The 18,139-nt window shown below is 36.6% G+C and overlaps 1 long non-coding RNA gene across 1 annotated transcript in view; it reads right to left on the bottom strand.

Moving 5' to 3' along the window:
• LOC125611219 overlaps positions 1-18,139 on the bottom strand; it is an 80,534-nt gene that overhangs the window by 22,145 nt on the left and 40,250 nt on the right. The gene's annotated exons all lie outside the window — the stretch shown is intronic.

The raw sequence follows: 18,139 nt of genomic DNA, 5'->3' as shown, positions 1-18,139 counted from the left end.
GGAAAGCATGCTGGGGTGCTGGCGTCCAGTCTATAAATACAGTTTAATTTCCTGTATTATTGCAATCCTTGGGCTTGTAAAGAAAAGATCTTTCTTTATAATCCTGGAATGGCCCCAAGACATGGGCACTGAAGCCCCTATACTTGTAGATTTTAATTTCCCAAGAGATCGAAAATACAGATTTCAGATGTGTGGTTTTGTCAGCTTTAGAATATTTCTTGTCTTTGTTTGATGTAATTATTCATTGTGATAGAGAAACACCTGCAGCGGGCTGACACGCCACAGAAACGTGCTGCTTGAGTTATAAGATTCGGTTTGGATGTCAGGCAAATCTTGTCAAGATTTTACATGTGGCATGATAATGAGAAGAACAAGCTGTAATGAGTAATAAGTTCAACAATGATTTACAAGGGCATGTTGGGTTGTTTTTATGCAATGGTTAAAGTCCATCAATCCACTAATTTGTACCAACAGTTTGCAAAATTGGTAGGTCATGCTTGTGTAGACTCTTAACCTAATGGTTTGTTTATAGAATTAATTTTTGCATTATCACTATCTTAATGTATTAGTAGAATCTAAAATAATTAGTCCTGGGAACAGAAGAGCAAGCACAAATATTTTAATTTTCCATGCTTGACAAGCAACATTTCCGAAGTTTATAAGGTGCTAATCACATCAGCCATCAGTTACACACACAGGCTGTTTAACTGAGAACTGAGTTCACACAGAGGCATGATTTTCTAATCTTCTAACAACTGTTCTGTGCTATCTGGCTGATAGAGTGGTGAACACTGCCTGGGTTCCAGTCTCAACTCAGCTACTCAATAACTTGTTATCTTGGAAAATTCCATAATTTTTCCAGTGCTCAGTTCCTGCATCTATAAAATGAATTTAATAACCATTAGCTATCATCATGGGATTGTTGGAAATATTAAATAAGGCAATATAGTGAAATCCTAGGTATGGTGTCTGGCACATAGTAATCAATAAGTATTAGTTATTATTTTTACTCGTGTTGATTTTAGTTTTAATGTGAACAACTTCTTAATGTAGTTACATAACTCTTTGAAATAAAAAAAAATACGTTTTTGTCAGCCAGGTGCAGTGGTGCATGCCTGTAATCCCAGCGGCTCAAGAGGCTGAGGCAAGAGTATCACAAGTTCAAAGACAGCCTCGCAAAAGTGAGACGCTAAGCAACTTAGCGAGACCCTGACTCTAAATAAAACACAAAATAGGGCTGAGGATGTAGCTCAGTGGTCAAGTGCCACTAAGTTCAATTCTTGATACCCGCCCCTCCCCAAAAAGAAAAGTTTTTGTCAAAACCATGTTAGTTGTAAACAAACTTCTTAGATCACGCAGTTCAGAGGTTCTCAGTATTTTGGGGTCAACCAAGTTTTGAGTCCATTTAGAATAAATCTATATTTCTTATACTTGTATGGGAAGAAATTTTAAAAATCCATTGTCAAGGTACTGAAGACATTTTTTTTTTTAATTTAATGTGAAATTTTGAAAGATGTACAGCACTCATACTTTGCTGGTGGGACTGCAAATTGGTACAACCAATACGGGAAGCAGTATGGAGATCCCTCAGGAAATTTAGAATGGAGCCACCGTTTGACCAGTTATCCCACTCCTAAGTTTATACCTAAAGGACTTAAAGTCAGCATACTACAATGACACAGCCACATCAATGTTTAGCTGCTCAACTTCACAATAGCTGAACTATGAAGCCAACCTAAGTGCCCTTCAGCAGATGAATGTATAAAGAAAATGTGGTATATATGCACAATGGAATATTACTCAGACTTAAAGAATAATGAAATTATGGCATTTGCAGATAAATGGGTAGAACTGGAAAATATGCTAAGCAAAATAAGCCAATCCCCCTCCCAAAAAAACAAAGGCCAAATATTCTCTTTGATATGCAGGTGCTAATTCACCTGCATATCAAAGAGAATAGATATGGGGGGGAATAGAAGTACTTTGGATTAGACAAAGGAGAATGAAGGGAAGAGTGGGGAATAGGAATAAGAAAGATAGTAGAATAAATAGAACATTACTATCTTATGTGCATATATGAGTACATGTCCAATGTAATTCTACATCATGTACAGCCAGAAGAATGAGGAGTTATACTCCATATATGCATAATATATCAAAATACATTCTAATAGCATGTATAACTAATAATAACAAAAAAAGAATTAAGTATTTGTACAGTTAGGATTGTTCAGGATACTAAAGGTCTTAATTCAGGCAATTGAATTGTTGCATTAAAATAAAAAGGAATTCCAGTTTATAGGAAGCAAATGATCGAGCCAGTAGCTATAGCCAAGTTTTAAATTTTTTCTTCTTTACATCATTAATATGGAGCTATTTGAGGCTTTGAAGGCTTGTGTTTCTGTGTGTGAGTGTGTGTAGTGTGTGCATGCATGTAAAGGAGAGAATCTCCAGGATAGATAAATGCACACAACAGAATCTAATTGTGAGGTATTCATTTGACCTTGGCTGAATCACATGCCTTTGCAAGGCTAAGCTTTAGATTACTCCTCAAGCCTTTCCTCCATCCTTTGGGCTCACTGTACAACCATAAAAGTGGAATACAATTCCTTATTAGGATAAGGACCATACGTTGCCTGAACATTTCAAAACTTCATATTGATTTGGAAATCTAATGTAAACTTCAGTAAAATTAGGGATTTTCTTTTTCATTCAGCTTGGCTTTGTGGTTGGGGATTGAGGCAATGGCAAAATGAGACCTGGGTTACCTTTTGTGGATGAGCATTCCTACTCCACGCCCTGCCCAGACGGTAGGCATTAGGTTTCCAGACAAGGGTGCTAAAGATTTAGAATCAGTACATAGGAAAATAGCCATGTGATTCTAGACCCTCATGACCTATGAAATTTCATGCTGATAAGTGATCTTTTTCAGCTTTTAGAAAATATTTTTTCCTCTAAGAATTACTCCAGAGACTTTTCTGCAGAGATTAAACATAAGCTTTCAATGATTCAAGTTCAATCATATTTTCTTTTTTTTAACGTTTCTCTTGTCAAATATATGTAAATCGCTTTCCAATAAAAATAGAATTTTTCTCTCTCTCACCTTACATATTAAAAATGAAATATGTCTTTAAAATGGTCGATGGGATTTGTCCTCAGAGTGGGTCAATATGAAGTTATATGAAGTTAGTGCTTCTGTGATGTCATTTCATTTTGAATCAAATGTCATATGAATCAATCCTAAACTTTTTTTGGATAACGATCTTCCCAAACTTAGCCCTCTGTTGTCAACATGAGGCTATTGGCCTGACAGAATCCTACTCAACTGAGAGTAGAGAGGGGGTCTTTTTCTTTTCTTCCCATAGAGTTTCCTTTAATAAGACAGGGAGGGAAAATTCTTTAGGAACAGTTGAGAGCAAAAACAAAACAGCATAAGACATCCACGAGCTTCACCAACACTATTGTGTTCTTTGCTCCTAGTGGGGAGAGAAGTTACATGTGTGTGCATTTGCTTTTACTTTGAACCAGACTTAATCTCAAATTTGTAATTAACTAGCATTCCCTTTAAACATACCTACAGAATGTGCCTCATCAAGGGACAAAGACCCAGTAGAAGCCTATTCTTTCTCGCCCTGAATGGTAGCCCCCTCTGTCCAGCTCTCCACGCCAGATCTAGATGCTTCTGCTTTACAAACATAGTTGCTGTTTTCCCAAATCTTAGCTAAAATGTGTTAGTCTTCTCTAGAGTAAAAGATCTTTCAAACCTGAATATCTATTTAGAGAACTTTGGAACAAACAAAAACAAAACAAGTTCCTAGAGTCAGTTGACAGGGAAAAAAAGTGTTATATAAAATATCTTCTGAAGATGAAAGAAAATCCAAAACTTAGCCACAAAATTGTGTCACATTTTGCATAACTTGAGTAGACTCATGCAGAAGACAATGGGGAATCTGGCAGCTGTGAATATACATATATATGTGTATTATATTTATACGTATATGTGTGTATGCACATATACACACATATATCCACATGTATGTAGTTGTGAAAAATGCTTTTAGGAAATTTAATACACCAGAGATAATTTATTTTTTTTTATTTATTTTTTATTTTTTTTTTAATTTTAATATTTATTTTTTTTTTTTTTAGTTTTTGGCGGACACAACATCTGTTTGTATGTGGTGCTGAGGATCGAACCCGGGCCGTACACATGCCAGGCGAGCGCGCTACCGCTTGAGCCACATCCCCAGCCCCACCAGAGATAATTTAATGTTTACTTTCTTTTGTTGAATTTTGTTAATGTCATTTTTTCTCATTTTTTGCTAGTCAGAAATTTAGAAAATTACAAGAGAGACAAAGACAAAAATTAATCTACAACAAATCCCACTGACATCTTGTTTTATTTCCTTCTGGTCTTTTCCCTCTGCACTGGTATACTTTAAGATAATGGGATTGGTACTAAACATGAATTTGCATGACCTGCATGCCTTCCCTCCATATTCTTTCATCCTTTCCTTGTGTCTTTAAATATTTTCCCAAATTCTATTTTTAATACCTGCCTAGTACTGCATTGCACAATTGTACCCTAACTTTGCTCACCTTAATTTGCCATTTGGGATATTAACGTTTTGATGATTTCAACATGCAGGTGAATGATTCTTCCAATGCCATATATTCTCCACTCCTGGTCTCTTTTCTCCTCCTGCTGTCATCTTTCCCTCTGCTGTCACTCACTTCCAAGAGCCAATCCTGCTGGTGGGCACCATTCCACTCTCTTGATGTCCTGTGTCCCACTCAGACCAACATCTCCTGACTTCCCAGGCCATCTTCTTTGGTACCCTTGACCACAGTACTCTGACCCCACCGGGACCTTTCACTCTCCCTCACCCGCTTCCTGTCCTCGCTCCCCTTCTTACCCAGTTGGATTCCACCTACAGAAATCCTTCTCAATTGCGCTTTCAGTTTCTTTCCCCCTCCCGCTTTAACATGTTCATTTAACATGACAAAACCCCAATGCGGTTTAGATCTGACTCTGCTTCTTCCATATCTGCATCTGGGTACCTTACATGGCCAAAGAAGAACACAATCATGAAGACTGGTCTCACTTTAAATCATAAACACAAATTCAAGTGAACATTGGTACTCACATGAATCCTATCCCACCCTGGTTCATTCATTCACTCATTCCTTGTTTACTTGATAACTTCTTTTCCCCCAATTCACTATCTCCTCCCACCATTGCTATCATCTTCACTGAGAAAACTGAAACAATTAGAAGAGAACTCCATTGATCCTTACAATCACAGTCCTGCACTCCTAACATCTGCCCCCTCAGGTGCTGCGTTCCCTCCTGTTATTATTGATGAAGTCTCCATGCTCTGACCAAAGCCAGCCCTTCCATTTGTGCACTAGATCCCTTCCCTTCCCACTTATTCAAGGATGCTGCTCTAGCAATTATCTTTTCTCTCATGCATTATTAAAATGTTTATATACTGGATTATTTGCACCAATACAAACATGCTGCTACTCTTCCATCTTTCCCTATATATGATCACCCCATTTCTTCAGATTTTTGGCAGGAAAATTTGTTGAGACAGCTCTACTTGCCATTTCTAATTCTTCTCCTTCAACTTGCTTCTGAAACCTCCCTGATTATTCTTTTGCTTCTCTCCCCTACTTCATGAAAACTGCTCTTGTCAAAATCTTTAATGATCTCTATGTTGCTAAATCCAATGGTCAGTTTTTACTTCTCATTTTACCCAGCCTCTCTTCATCTGGCTTCTAAAGCAATACACTCTCCTGGATTTCTCTTCCCTTTCCAGTTTCTGCTTCTCAGTCTCACTTGCTGGCTTCTCTCTTTTTCTTGACTACTTTATGTTGGAGATCCACGGTGCTTAATGCCTGGTCCTCTTCTCATCTATACTTGCTTCCTTGGTGACTTCATTTAATCTCAGAACTGAAGGTACCACTAAAATGCCTAAGACTCCTAATTTATCTCACCTGATCTCTAGGATCACCCATGGTTACCTACTGATATCTTCATTTGGTTGTCTCAGATCAAATATGTAAAAAACTGAACTCCTGATGTGGCCTTCACCTGGCCCTGACAGCCATGTCCATCTTGGTTAATGGAAGCACTTTCTTCCAGTACTCAGGTCACAACTTTGTCAGCATCCTTGATTTTTTTTCCATACCCTACATCCAATTCATTGGGAAATCTCTTTATCCTATATCCGTAACATGACTATTCCTCAGTCCTGTCTCTGCTACCACATAGGTCTGCACTGCCCCCCTCCTAACCTGTCTCCCCATTTATGTCCTCTTCCCTCCCCTCAGTGCAAATGCTAAAGTGACCCTTTTTAAGCCTAAATTTCATCAGGTCATTTCTCTGCTCAGAATCTTCTAATGTCTCTCCAATTCACTTGGAGTGAAACCAATATCCTTACAATGGTCTATAAAGCCCTATATGTTATTACCAGTTACCCATCTGATCCTTCTCCTCCTGCCTCATTCACTCCACTTCTTTGGCTTTGATCATCTTCTCATTCCTCAGGCATGCCAGAAAAACTCTCACCTCAGGGATGTTCCTATAGCCTGAAAAGATTTTCTATGCAAATGTCACCATCTCAATAAATCCTACTCTGGTCACCCTGTATTAAATTGCATTCTAACATCTCCTCTTCTCCTGATCCTTTTAACCTTTCCTTTCCTTTTTCCATTTCCTATGGGAAAGTTGTGTGCATCATATGGGAAGCTTTTAAAAACTACATAATTTAACTTATTTATTATGGTGTGTTTATCATCCTTCCTACCCCAAATATAAACTCTCACAGTGTCAGAGTCTTCATTTTACTCACCAAGATATCCTAAGTTTTGGCAACAATGCCTGGCACATATTAGGTATTCATAAATATGTGTCTAAATGGCTTTAATAAATAAGCGTACTCGTGTAGAAAAGGGAAACATTTTAAAGGCATGTAAATCTTCTTTCTTCTGTTTGTTTTGAAAAACTGGCTTTCTCAATTCAAGTGCAATTTCTAACCTTGGCTTCGATCACCTTACTTGAAGCTTCACCTTTCCATCCTTTGGAGAAGATGACGTTCAAAAAGGTGTTGATGACGGATAAAGTGAAACAGAATAGCCAAACACACAGAAAAGTAAAGTGAAGAATTATGACAACCATCTGGATATTTCAGCTACAATAGTTCCTGCAAGGAACGCCTGTCATCCATTGGAATATATAACTCCCAGCAGAAAAGCTTTAATTTGGGAATTGCAGTGTGGAGGTGGTGGGCTGCAAATGTGCATGGTGGGGGGCTGGCAGTGAAAAGGAAGTGGAAAGTAAAATGGTAGGAATATGGCTGTACTAGAAAAAGCGTCGAGTACCAAACTTGCGTAAATGACCACACCTATAGGTCATGTGCTGGAAGTGCCTGTGCATTTTGGATGAGAAAATGTTCATAGGCATTCACGGCACAGCCTCGAAAAGGTGATACTGATCCTTTCCTCAATCTGAAATACACCTCCATCCTTAGCTTCATTTTTTAAGTTACACCAAAAACGGAATTGTGAGAAGTTTGTTTAACTTCTCCCCAACCCAACAATCTAAAGCCTGAGCTTTTGCTGCTCCTTCGAACACACTCATCTGTTGGGGAAAAAAAACAGGGTGGCTTTAAAGAGACCCCTTTCCAGCATGAAAGCGTTTGAATCCAATCAAGAAGACAGGAGGGGCAACGACCAAACAAACACCTGCGTTAGCCGAGGAGCACTCAGAAGTAGGGCTTGACCTGCCCAAGGGGAGAATTTTACTAAGGAAAGCCCATTCTTGCAGAGGAGGAAAGCAAAACCCACCTTGTAGAAAATGAGCCACTTGCGTGCACACTGTTCTGTAGCCATTTTCAATCATTTCTTCCTAATCGACTTCAATCAGGGTTTCCTATGATTTTTTTTTCCAGTTTGACTCCCAGTGTAGAGAAAAATGATCAGTTAACAGTGAAGGTACTGGGTGAGGGAATTAAGTAAAGTGACTACTCTGTTTCTTTAATATTGCCACATTTTATCTATTTGGGAGAAATAAAAAGAAAGTAAAAGAAGTACTTTTCCAAAGTCCCACCAAAGATGCTCAAGAGCAGTAGGTAGCCAGAGGAGTAAGAGAACAAAGAAGAGCTGACAGTTGAGAGAAGGGAGGTAGGGGGTCGGGGATGGGTGTGGTTTGTGGGGGAGACACTGTAATTTATAGCAGAAGAGTCAAACAATATTTTGTTGAGAAGGAGACATTTGAGCTATGACCTGAAGAGAGTGAGGCTTTAAGTAGTAGATAGCAAAGACCCTGGAATGGGAATAACCTTGGTAGTTTTGAGGAATATCAGGATTATCATATACCTAGAGTTGAAAGGACCTGCTTTATTTCTCTTTATACTGGCACACAGTAGGCACTGTGGTGGGGACTGTGCTTTGCCACCTCGAAGGAATGAAAGTTCCTGGGAGTGCTGACTAAAGAGAATTCTCTCCTATCAGCCCTCATTCGAGATTACCTAAAACCAAGAAAATTGCCCAGAGTGACCCCTCTTCCTGACAAGAGCGGATCATGCAGGAATATAAAAGCCTGGATGACATGTACTTGGGACACATGCAAAGAGCCACCCAACTTCTGGAAATTTCTATGGGGTTGGCTGAACCCTTTATTGAGAATACATCAGAGCTCACCTTTTCCCCTTGCTCAATTTTGCTTCCTTCCACTCCTTTTCACAGATATTGATTTCAAGAGTACTCTCTATTTAATGTGTTCCATCTCAAATTCTGCTTCCCAAGGACCCCTAACTGAGTTGATTTCAGGAGTGGCACTGAGAAGATAGATGCTCAATTGGGGTTTTGGAGGTGGGCCACCTGCCAACTGGCTGGCAACACTGGTGGAGTATGACATGTTCCTCACTTGAGGTAGCAGGGTAATTGTTAAAACTTGTATTGGTGGTAAAGCAGGATAATATACTAATGAAAATAGTTACCTTATTTAGTATATTGGATAGGCATTTGAGAAGTCTGGGAGAAGTAGTACTATAAGTACTTGAGAATGGATGGCAATAGTTAAATTCAATTTCACTCTGGCAAACTATAAATTACTCAACAATTTAAAGTCTGGAAGCCAAGAGGCCTCCTTGGGAGCATATGAAGAGACTCCCATTTCTTTTTGTGTTTAGATTTTGTTTTGAGACAGCATCTAACTATGTTGCCTATGCTGGTCTTGAACATGAAATCCTCCTGCCTTAGCCTGCTGAGTAGCTGGGGTTATAGGCAAAGAGACTTCCATTTCTTGTAGTAGGAAGACACAGAAAACCAAAGAACAGGACTAAGACTTAAGAATAAAAGAAGACAATGTCAAGACTTTTATTATTAGAGAGTGGACTCTGACACAGGGATTGGGACTTCCAGGTTAAGGCACTTGGAAATCTCAAGTCCCTGTATACAGTAATAATCTGCAAAACGCTTAAAGCCAGCTCTCCACTGTATTTGATGAATACACTTTAAAACTTATTCCATGTTATTTTCCCCATTACTTTCTTTATATGGACAACTCAGAGAAAAAAGAATCAATTCCTGATTTATAGTTTTTCTCAAATTTTCATAGGGCAAATACTCCCACCATGGCCAGTTTCAGGCTATTAATGTGACATCACTAACATGGAGGTGGGAAGAGCTGCTCAATAGCATGCTATTATGTTATTTCCTCTACATAGATGTAAATAGTATCAAGATCATAACTAACAGAAAAACAATTAGGAAGTGAAGAGTTCTGAGTATTACTTGTGTTATCTTTTTAATTTAATTGTAAATCTGTATCATTTTATTATACAAATGACTGTTTTTACAAGCAGTTCACATTTCTGAAAATTGAACAATAGACTCTCAAGAGCTGGAGCAAACTGGCTGTAGCATTCTAGGAAGTGAATTGAAATCAGAGAACATGGCGTAATACCATGCCTTGAAAAATCTAACACATCAGGAATATGCATTTTCTTTACATAGCCAATGTCATATTAATGAGAATGACATATTATAAATAGAAGAATCTCTTAGACTATCACTTTGCCATCTTTAGTTTTGGAAATCAGTGAGTTTAAAACTGCACTTTTTTTTCTTCTTTCTTTCTTTCTTTCTTTCTTTTTTAAACTTACAAGTGCAAGAGCCAATTCAGTTTCCTTAATTGACAGAACACAAGTATTCTCCTTGTACCTAAATTTTGCCAACAATGCTTTCTGAGTATCAGAATCCCTGTAGTTGGTTAAGGATTATTTTACAATGTGACAAAAGATTACAATATAAAATCTGTTCCAATTAACATTCTTAAAATGTTTGCTTGCTGGAGGAAGAATTTTTTTTTCATTTCTTTAAAGGGGTATGAATTTTCTTTCAACCTGCTAAATACTAAAAGTATTTTAAACCTCCTCTCTCAGCTTATTGGAGCTGGCTATAAAAAGAATACGATGGAGTCAGGAAATTTCAAATAAGAAAGTATCATGGCCATACTTTTAGGATGCAAACCTAGAGCTTAGATGACGATAACATGGAGAATATGGATTGTTGGCCTATATTTTATTTTAATATTCCTTCATTGACCTACAGAATTATTCACTTACTTAATCATTACTTTAATGAATATTTATAGAATGCCTTCTTAGTGCAAGATGTGGTACTACAGATGGAAAAACAGTTAAATATACTAAAGATATAAAAAGAATTTAAACCAATTATCTAGAAATACAATGTCTGCTTATGTTACAGTGCAGGTTTTTTGTTTTGTTTTTTTTCCCCCAGCAGCAGGAATAGAACAAGAAACTTCTCAGCTGAGGGCATTTCCTGCCTTTAAAGGAGACAAACACCTTTTCTGGTTACAGATCTTCTAGCAGCTTCTAGTCCTGGAGAAGCTAAAGCAGGAGGAGATTTGGTAGGCAACGTTACCATTGGGGTAGTAAGTTAGCATTCCCAAAGACTTCCTTTACTTTCCTCTACCTACCTTCTTCCTCCCCGACCTGAGAGTCTTTGAGGAAATTTCTCTGAAAGGTCATGTAGAGGAAGAATCTAAAGAGGGAAGGTGGCTTTTCCTGGATGAAGGATGATTTTTTTTTTTCAGCACCAGTGTGAAATGAACTCTGAAGGGTAAACTGGGTGGGGTAGCTGGACACATTCTCCATTGTTTTCAGAGTTGACACAAGATGCTACAGTCTCATATTAAAAAAAAATATAAAGACTATATTAAATTTCCAAAATTTCAGACATGATCTTTTTCTAGTATGTACAAAATCTGGCATCTAAAAATACTAGTAAATATGATGAGTTTTGGGCTAATAGAGTCATTGGCTCTCTCCATTACTTGGAGTGATTAAAAACTGATTTTATTAAACTAAGCAAGAATTTAAAAGAAAAATATCTTAAGAGATAATATTGCCTATTGCCCACGTCATGCCCACGGAAAAGCCTTTGCAGCTGCTGTTGACTTTGCCTGTGGTGCTCGATTAGCCCCAGACAGGACACAGTGAAAAAGATCCTCTTCACAGAGGTCATCCCTGAAAACTAGAGAGAAAGAACCTCTGGGCATCCCGCTCCTCCACAGTCCTCTTTTTCAGTTTCTCTGTAGCAATGATGCTATTTTAAAATTAATTTGTTTCTTTGTTGATTTTTGTGTCTCCTCCCTTAACCAACTGGCAGGATGGCTGAGCTCTTGCCTACCTTGTTCATGGCTTTGTCCTTCCTGTGCATCTGGCACATAGTAAGACCCCCATGACTCCATTTTAAATGAACCTATAAGTGAACAGGTGCATTTAGTTGCTTCAGATTTCTACGTTATGTTCTTATTGGGAGTCCCATGATGGATTCCAATGCTTAGATGATTTATGCTTGGCCTAGATGCTTAGTGTTCTGAATGCTGTACTAGCGAGTTACTGATAGTCGTGGTTCATTCAAAAATATTATGGGGTTTATTTCTATGATTGGGTTTGTTTTAGAATTTTATGGGTCAATATTTTCACTAACTAGGGCCTCTATCTCTTCGAAACACTTATTAACTTTGCTGATACTTAGCACTTTGTTTCCCTTATTAGGACTGATAATTTGAAATTAGAAACTGTTGTACAGAGCAGTTACTAGTTATCCTGTGTATAGTTTAGGACCCATACTTTATGGACCAAATAAGTGATAAGATATACAAGTGGCCATGAATTATGTGACTTAAGCCTGCAGGGAGAATTTACTCTTGGATCCAGATGAATGAGTTTGGGCTGAGGCCCAGGAAGTGAGTAAAGCTTAATCTAAAGCAGAGAAGTTATCATTATTATTATCACTGGCAAAAGTGCCTGAATTAAACAAACACTCATTGTGCCTCACTTTGCCAGCTTATAGAATAAATGTTACTCTACTGTGACAGTTCAATGAGAGAACAATTCCTTCCCCTACTAGCAAAAAAAAAAAAAAATCAGTGTTCTCTAGTGTTGCCCACCTATAAGATTCCTCAGAAGAGAGGAATATTCATGTGTTCCACAATCCACCCTCGGTTTGTTTGTCTTCTTGGTCAGGCATGTTATTGTAGATAATACTAAAATAATTCCCAAAATAGCTTGCTTATGCAATGTTACTGACTTTACTTTGCTTCTGGGCCCTTCTTAACTTTCCCAAACTCAGCTACTATCAAGCAGTAGTGTTTAAAAAAGTCTAGGAAGGAATTTGGATTAAAAAAAAAAAAATGACCTTAGCAAACTCATTCATTCCTGCCTGATCCTACATTGTAGGAATGTTTATCTTCTGTTAAAGGCAACTCTTTTCCACATCTTTCAAGTCTCTCCTTTTTTTGGCCCATCAAGAGGATCTAAAAACGTCAAATCCTTCACTCAGTTTCGAACACATTTCACTCAATCCGTTTCTAGGGCGTGGCAGGTTGAGTTGTTGTACCCAATTCGTTATCACTTTCTATATTCAGATGCTTTGCCATGGGGTTTTGCATTCTCTCCTACTGAAGACAGAGCGTCCATTCCTGCCCCGTGACTTTGGCTGATAGTATGTTAGTAGAAGTGATGCAAAAACAGCTTGAAATGTGCTTAGATGGCTGGGCTTGCCCCTTAGTGTGCCTTTGCCATCATCAAGAGAAGAATGTGCCCTGAATAGCCCAGTGGGACCAAGGAAGATGAAAGACATGTGGGGAAGACCCAGTCTGCAGACCTGCAATGTAAAGTGAAACCAGCCCAGGGATCTGTGAGAATAAAATATTTTTTTTTCTGCCGCTGAGTTTTGAGGTTGTTTGTTAATGCACTATTATTCTGACCAAAGCTAATTGATACAAGATGTAACTCTTTCCATAGCAGAGTCAAATGTTTACATCTTTACGTAAAATAGTTCAGCTACTTATTGTCCCAATTTTATCATTCCAAGAGTACTGGTTCCATCTTTGGATAATAAAAATGCACGTGAGAATGCTTTCTCACAGTAAGAGAAGTTTTCTTCGAAAGGCAAAATTTTTCTCTGTGAAGGCAGAAAACCAATAGCCATTTATAAATGGCCATTTTTCCATCACTGAAAAAAAAAATTAAAGTCTAGCTGAGCATTTCGCTCCATATAAAAACTTGGACTTAATCAAAAATACAAGTGAGTGTTTTTCTCTGATGAAGTATTTCTCTACAAATATATCTTTCCCTTATAAAAATATTCCTTGCAAAAAATGATCCTCTTACTATGCTGACTCTTGTCAGGGATCCCATGTCCCTAAGAGCTGGCAAGCACAGCATCTTGTTTATCTTTGAGTCTTCAGCAGCAGATGCTGAGCCTGGATCTGTGGTTGGTCAACAGTTGTTTGATGAGTTTCTTTATAACTGTATGCAGGTCCTATAGTCATTCATTTGAATGGGAGAAACCTGAGGACTGAGATGCCCTTAGAGAGGCTTTAGAGAAAGTGGTATTGATTATGACTCTGAAAGATTGGATAGGATCAGAGTGGAAAGAGAAGAGATGGGGAAGTATTTTAAGGAGCGAGTGAAATAAGCCAAACGTAAGGACTAGAAAACACTAAACTCACATGGAACCATTTTGAACATAATTTACTTTACAAGTATTTTTATATATGATTTTAAAGAAACAGCGACTGGGAAAAAATAAAGGTATATATGATTAATCAAATACCAATGTATACTAACAGTATTTTTCACAAGGTATTGAAGAAAGTTTTGGATAAAGCAAAACAAACCAAAACTCCAGCTATTTTCTTTTCACTGGTATTTTGAAAACTGGTGAACAGACACATTCCAACCATGTTCTGTTCCTACCTTAGTCCTATTGCTCCAAGTACCCCTAAAAATTCCTTGAGATTTGCTTTACTCTCCACCAGATTTTGTATATCATTATTCCTCATTTCTCAAACCTATCTTGAAGCACATTTGAATCAAATGGGTTCAATATCTTCCATTGTCTTTATGTCAGCCACACTACATTGGTTTGTATGCTCAAATAGTTGTTATCATTATTCTTAATTAATAGCTATATAATTAGCAGTAACTATGTTAGTAATAGTTTATCAGATTGGTTCATTATTTCAACTGCACCATGGAGTTGGCTTCAAATTTATGTCTGCTTTTTTTCTGTTAAGGAAACTGAGACTTAGAGATAGTAAACGATTAAGAGATTAAGTACCAAGTCATACTGGGAGTAAATGGCAGCGCCATGACTCAAGCTCAGATCTGTCTAGAACCAACACCATGTTATTTTTAATTGAACTGACAGGCACATTTAAGAACACCATCTATAAATAAAGTATGACTTTATTTCAGTCATACTTCCTATTTCAGTCCATGGTCAAATAAATCATTGCAATGCAAATTGATGTGTCACACACTTCATGCATGTGTATGTGTGTATCTACAGAGTAATTGACCTCTCTCACTCACTGGTGTTAAAACTTGATAATTGTTTTAGTGACATGCAAACCACATGCATCCTTTTTCATTCTGCATACCCTGGCATGCTCATTTACCTTCCTCAGCTCGGGATTATAGTGTGCTCATACCCAGGAATAGCAAGCCTACTGATGCCACCTTAAAGTCAGTGCTTAAAGAATCTCATAAAAAAGTGGAGATTTCCTCTTTAATTAAAGCTTGACAGGAAATCTCCCCAAAATCCTTTGTATTTGAAAATGCTTTTAGCTTATTTGAAGCTCTGTAGGAAGCAGTTTTACATTTTTTTCAGTTGCAACTAAAATCACCTTATGAGCTGCCAAATGGAAACTGGGAAAGTTCAGTGAATGGGGTGGTGCCTCCTACAAAACTTCCCTTGCAGAATAAAGTTGCCGTGTGCCCTGCTTAAATAGCTATCTCTCCCTTTATTTCCCAAATAAAAATTAGGAATTCTTCAGGACACATGTACTAACTAAAGCAAGATATGAGTGCTCAATAGTCCACCTGAGACAATGAATATACCCTTGGAAGGGCTGTGAGCTGGAACAGAGCCATATTAGAGCAAAGCTTTTATGTGATATTAAAATTAAGTTAGTATTAATCCAAAATAGATTGTTTTAAGCTAAGATGTCAATTCTAATTTCCAACACAACTGCTAAGAAAATAACTCTAAAAAAATTGTAAAAGTACACAAGGGAATTAAAATGGTATGCACAAAAATAATTATTTAATAACAAAGGAGGGAAGTAATGAAAGAATTAAGAAATACAAAAGACAAAAGAGAAAATGGCAGCTATAAATAACACTTTATTAGCAATTATTAAATGTAAATGGGTGAAACACTTCAAAGCAAGATATTGGCAGATTTTTAAAAAAAATTTACACTTTTTTTTTGGTTGTAGATAAACACAATACCCTTATTTATTTTATGTAGTGCTGAGGATCAAACCCAATGACTTACACTTGCAAGGCAAATGCTCCACCACTAAACCACAACCCCAGCCCCATGTTGGCAGATTTTTAAAAATGATCTGATTGTTTCCTATCTACAAATTACATGGTTTATATTTAAAAATATAAATATGTTGAAATTAAAGAGCAGAAAAAAGTTTGCCATGTAAGACATAACCAAAAGAGAGCTAGAATGGTTATACTAATATCCTAAAAAACAGACTTCAACACAAAAATTGTCAGTAGAGAAAAGATCATTTTATAATTTCAAAAGGGTCAATCTGTCAAGAAGACATAATAATGATAATATATATATATACACTTGACAATAGAACTCCAAAGTACATGAAGCAAAATCTACAGAATTCAAGAGTGAAACAGAGATTCAACAGTAAGAGAGATTTCAATGTCTCATTTTCAATAAAGAAAAGAATAGACAGAAGATCAAAATTGGAAATAGAAAGCTTGACAAAAGTACAAACCTAAATATAACAGGCATCTATTAAACACTCCAATAAGCAGTGACAAAATACACAGTCTTCTCAAATTTACAAAGAGTCTGTGGGATAGACTATATTGTAGCCATAAAACAAGTCTAAGTGAACTAAAATCTTACAAAGTATGTTCTCTGACTGCAATGGAATTACATTAGAAAATGAATGCCAGAGAAGAACTTGGGAAATTCATAAGTACATAAGTATATGAGAGTTGAAAAAAATGTTTCTAAATAATCAATGGGTTAAAGAAGAAATCTCAAGGGAAATTAGAATATATTTTGTTTATACATCATAGAAAAAATTATGGGACAGAACTAACTATATTTCAAATAGGAAATACCTCAATTCAGTAATTAAACTCTTGCTTTAAAGAACTAGAAAAAGAAGAGTAAATAAATCCTAAGGCAAGCAGAGGAAAATGAAAGAGAATTTTCTGACTATTAATACAATTAGTGATTTTTCTATAATCCCATAGTAAAAAATTTTATACGAAGGGTTTATTGTAATTCACAAATAAAGAGACAGTTTTAAATTTTATTTTATAATTATAAAACTAACACTAGTTCACTGTAGTTAGATTTGAAATTGCCAGAAAGCATTTAAAAAATCACAGCCTAGAGTTGCCTATCATTAACATTTAGTAAATTCCCTTACAATGCTTATTCTAGGTCCACATGTATAAACCCTATATAGAAGAAAGGAAATTGATGCATATCTCTCTATATTTTTTACTTGATATTTGATTGTAAATTTTCTTGGCTAATAACATTTTTAAAATATTTTCAATGACAGCATAATAATGCTCCATACAAATAAAGCTTAATTTATTGAACCATTTTCCTATTTTTGGACATTTAGAGAGCTTCTGATATTTTTCTTAGAATAAATTCCTAGATGCAAGATTACTAGGTCAATGAGTAAACTGCTTTTAAATCTTCCTACTGTTGTGATGATTTGCTTTTCAGAAAGGTTGTACCAATTTACATTAACACCAACAGTGCATTGGAATGCCTGTAGAGATAATATCTTCTGAATCCAAATTGAGTAATAGCATTTGATGAGCACTAATATATTAACAGAATCAAAAATTTAAAATGATTTAAATTCAAGGCCATTCCAGAAAAATTATGTCATGGTTTTAAAAATCAATAAAGAAATTATGGTTTCCTTTCAATGAACACCCAAAATACTGCTAAATTGAGTTAATTGTTTTTTGATACATATAATCATAAAATCTACACTTGGAAAGGAATTTAGAATCCTTGTGTCCAACCACTTAATTTTAGATTTGACAAAAGACTAAAGCTCAAAGTCATATGGTTGTGCCCATGACTTAAGAGTTCAGTGCTTTGTTTTGTAAACAATTTATTATTTAAAGTACAGGTAATAAAATGAAGCAGGAGGCATCACAAAACCAGACCTTAAATTATACTACAGAGCCATAGTAACAAAAACAGTGTGGTATTTGGCATCAAAAAAAAAAAAATACATAGATCAATGGTACAGAACAGAAGACACAGAGACAAACCCACATAAACACAGTTATCTCATACTAGATAAAGGTGCTAAAAACATTCACTGGAGAAAAGATAGCTTCTTCAACAACTGATGCTGGGAAAATTGGAAATCCATATGTAGCAAAATGAAATTAAACCCTTATCTCTCACCCTGCATAAAACCCAACTCAAAGTAGATCAAGGACTTAAGCATTATAACAGAGACCCTGTGCCTAATAGAAAAAAAGCCAGGCCGGGGGGGGGGGGG

Source organism: Marmota marmota, unplaced genomic scaffold, assembly GCF_001458135.2.
Source record: "Marmota marmota marmota unplaced genomic scaffold, marMar, whole genome shotgun sequence".
Lineage (NCBI taxonomy): Eukaryota > Metazoa > Chordata > Mammalia > Rodentia > Sciuridae > Marmota > Marmota marmota.
This window is presented reverse-complemented; position numbering and strand designations above follow the sequence as displayed.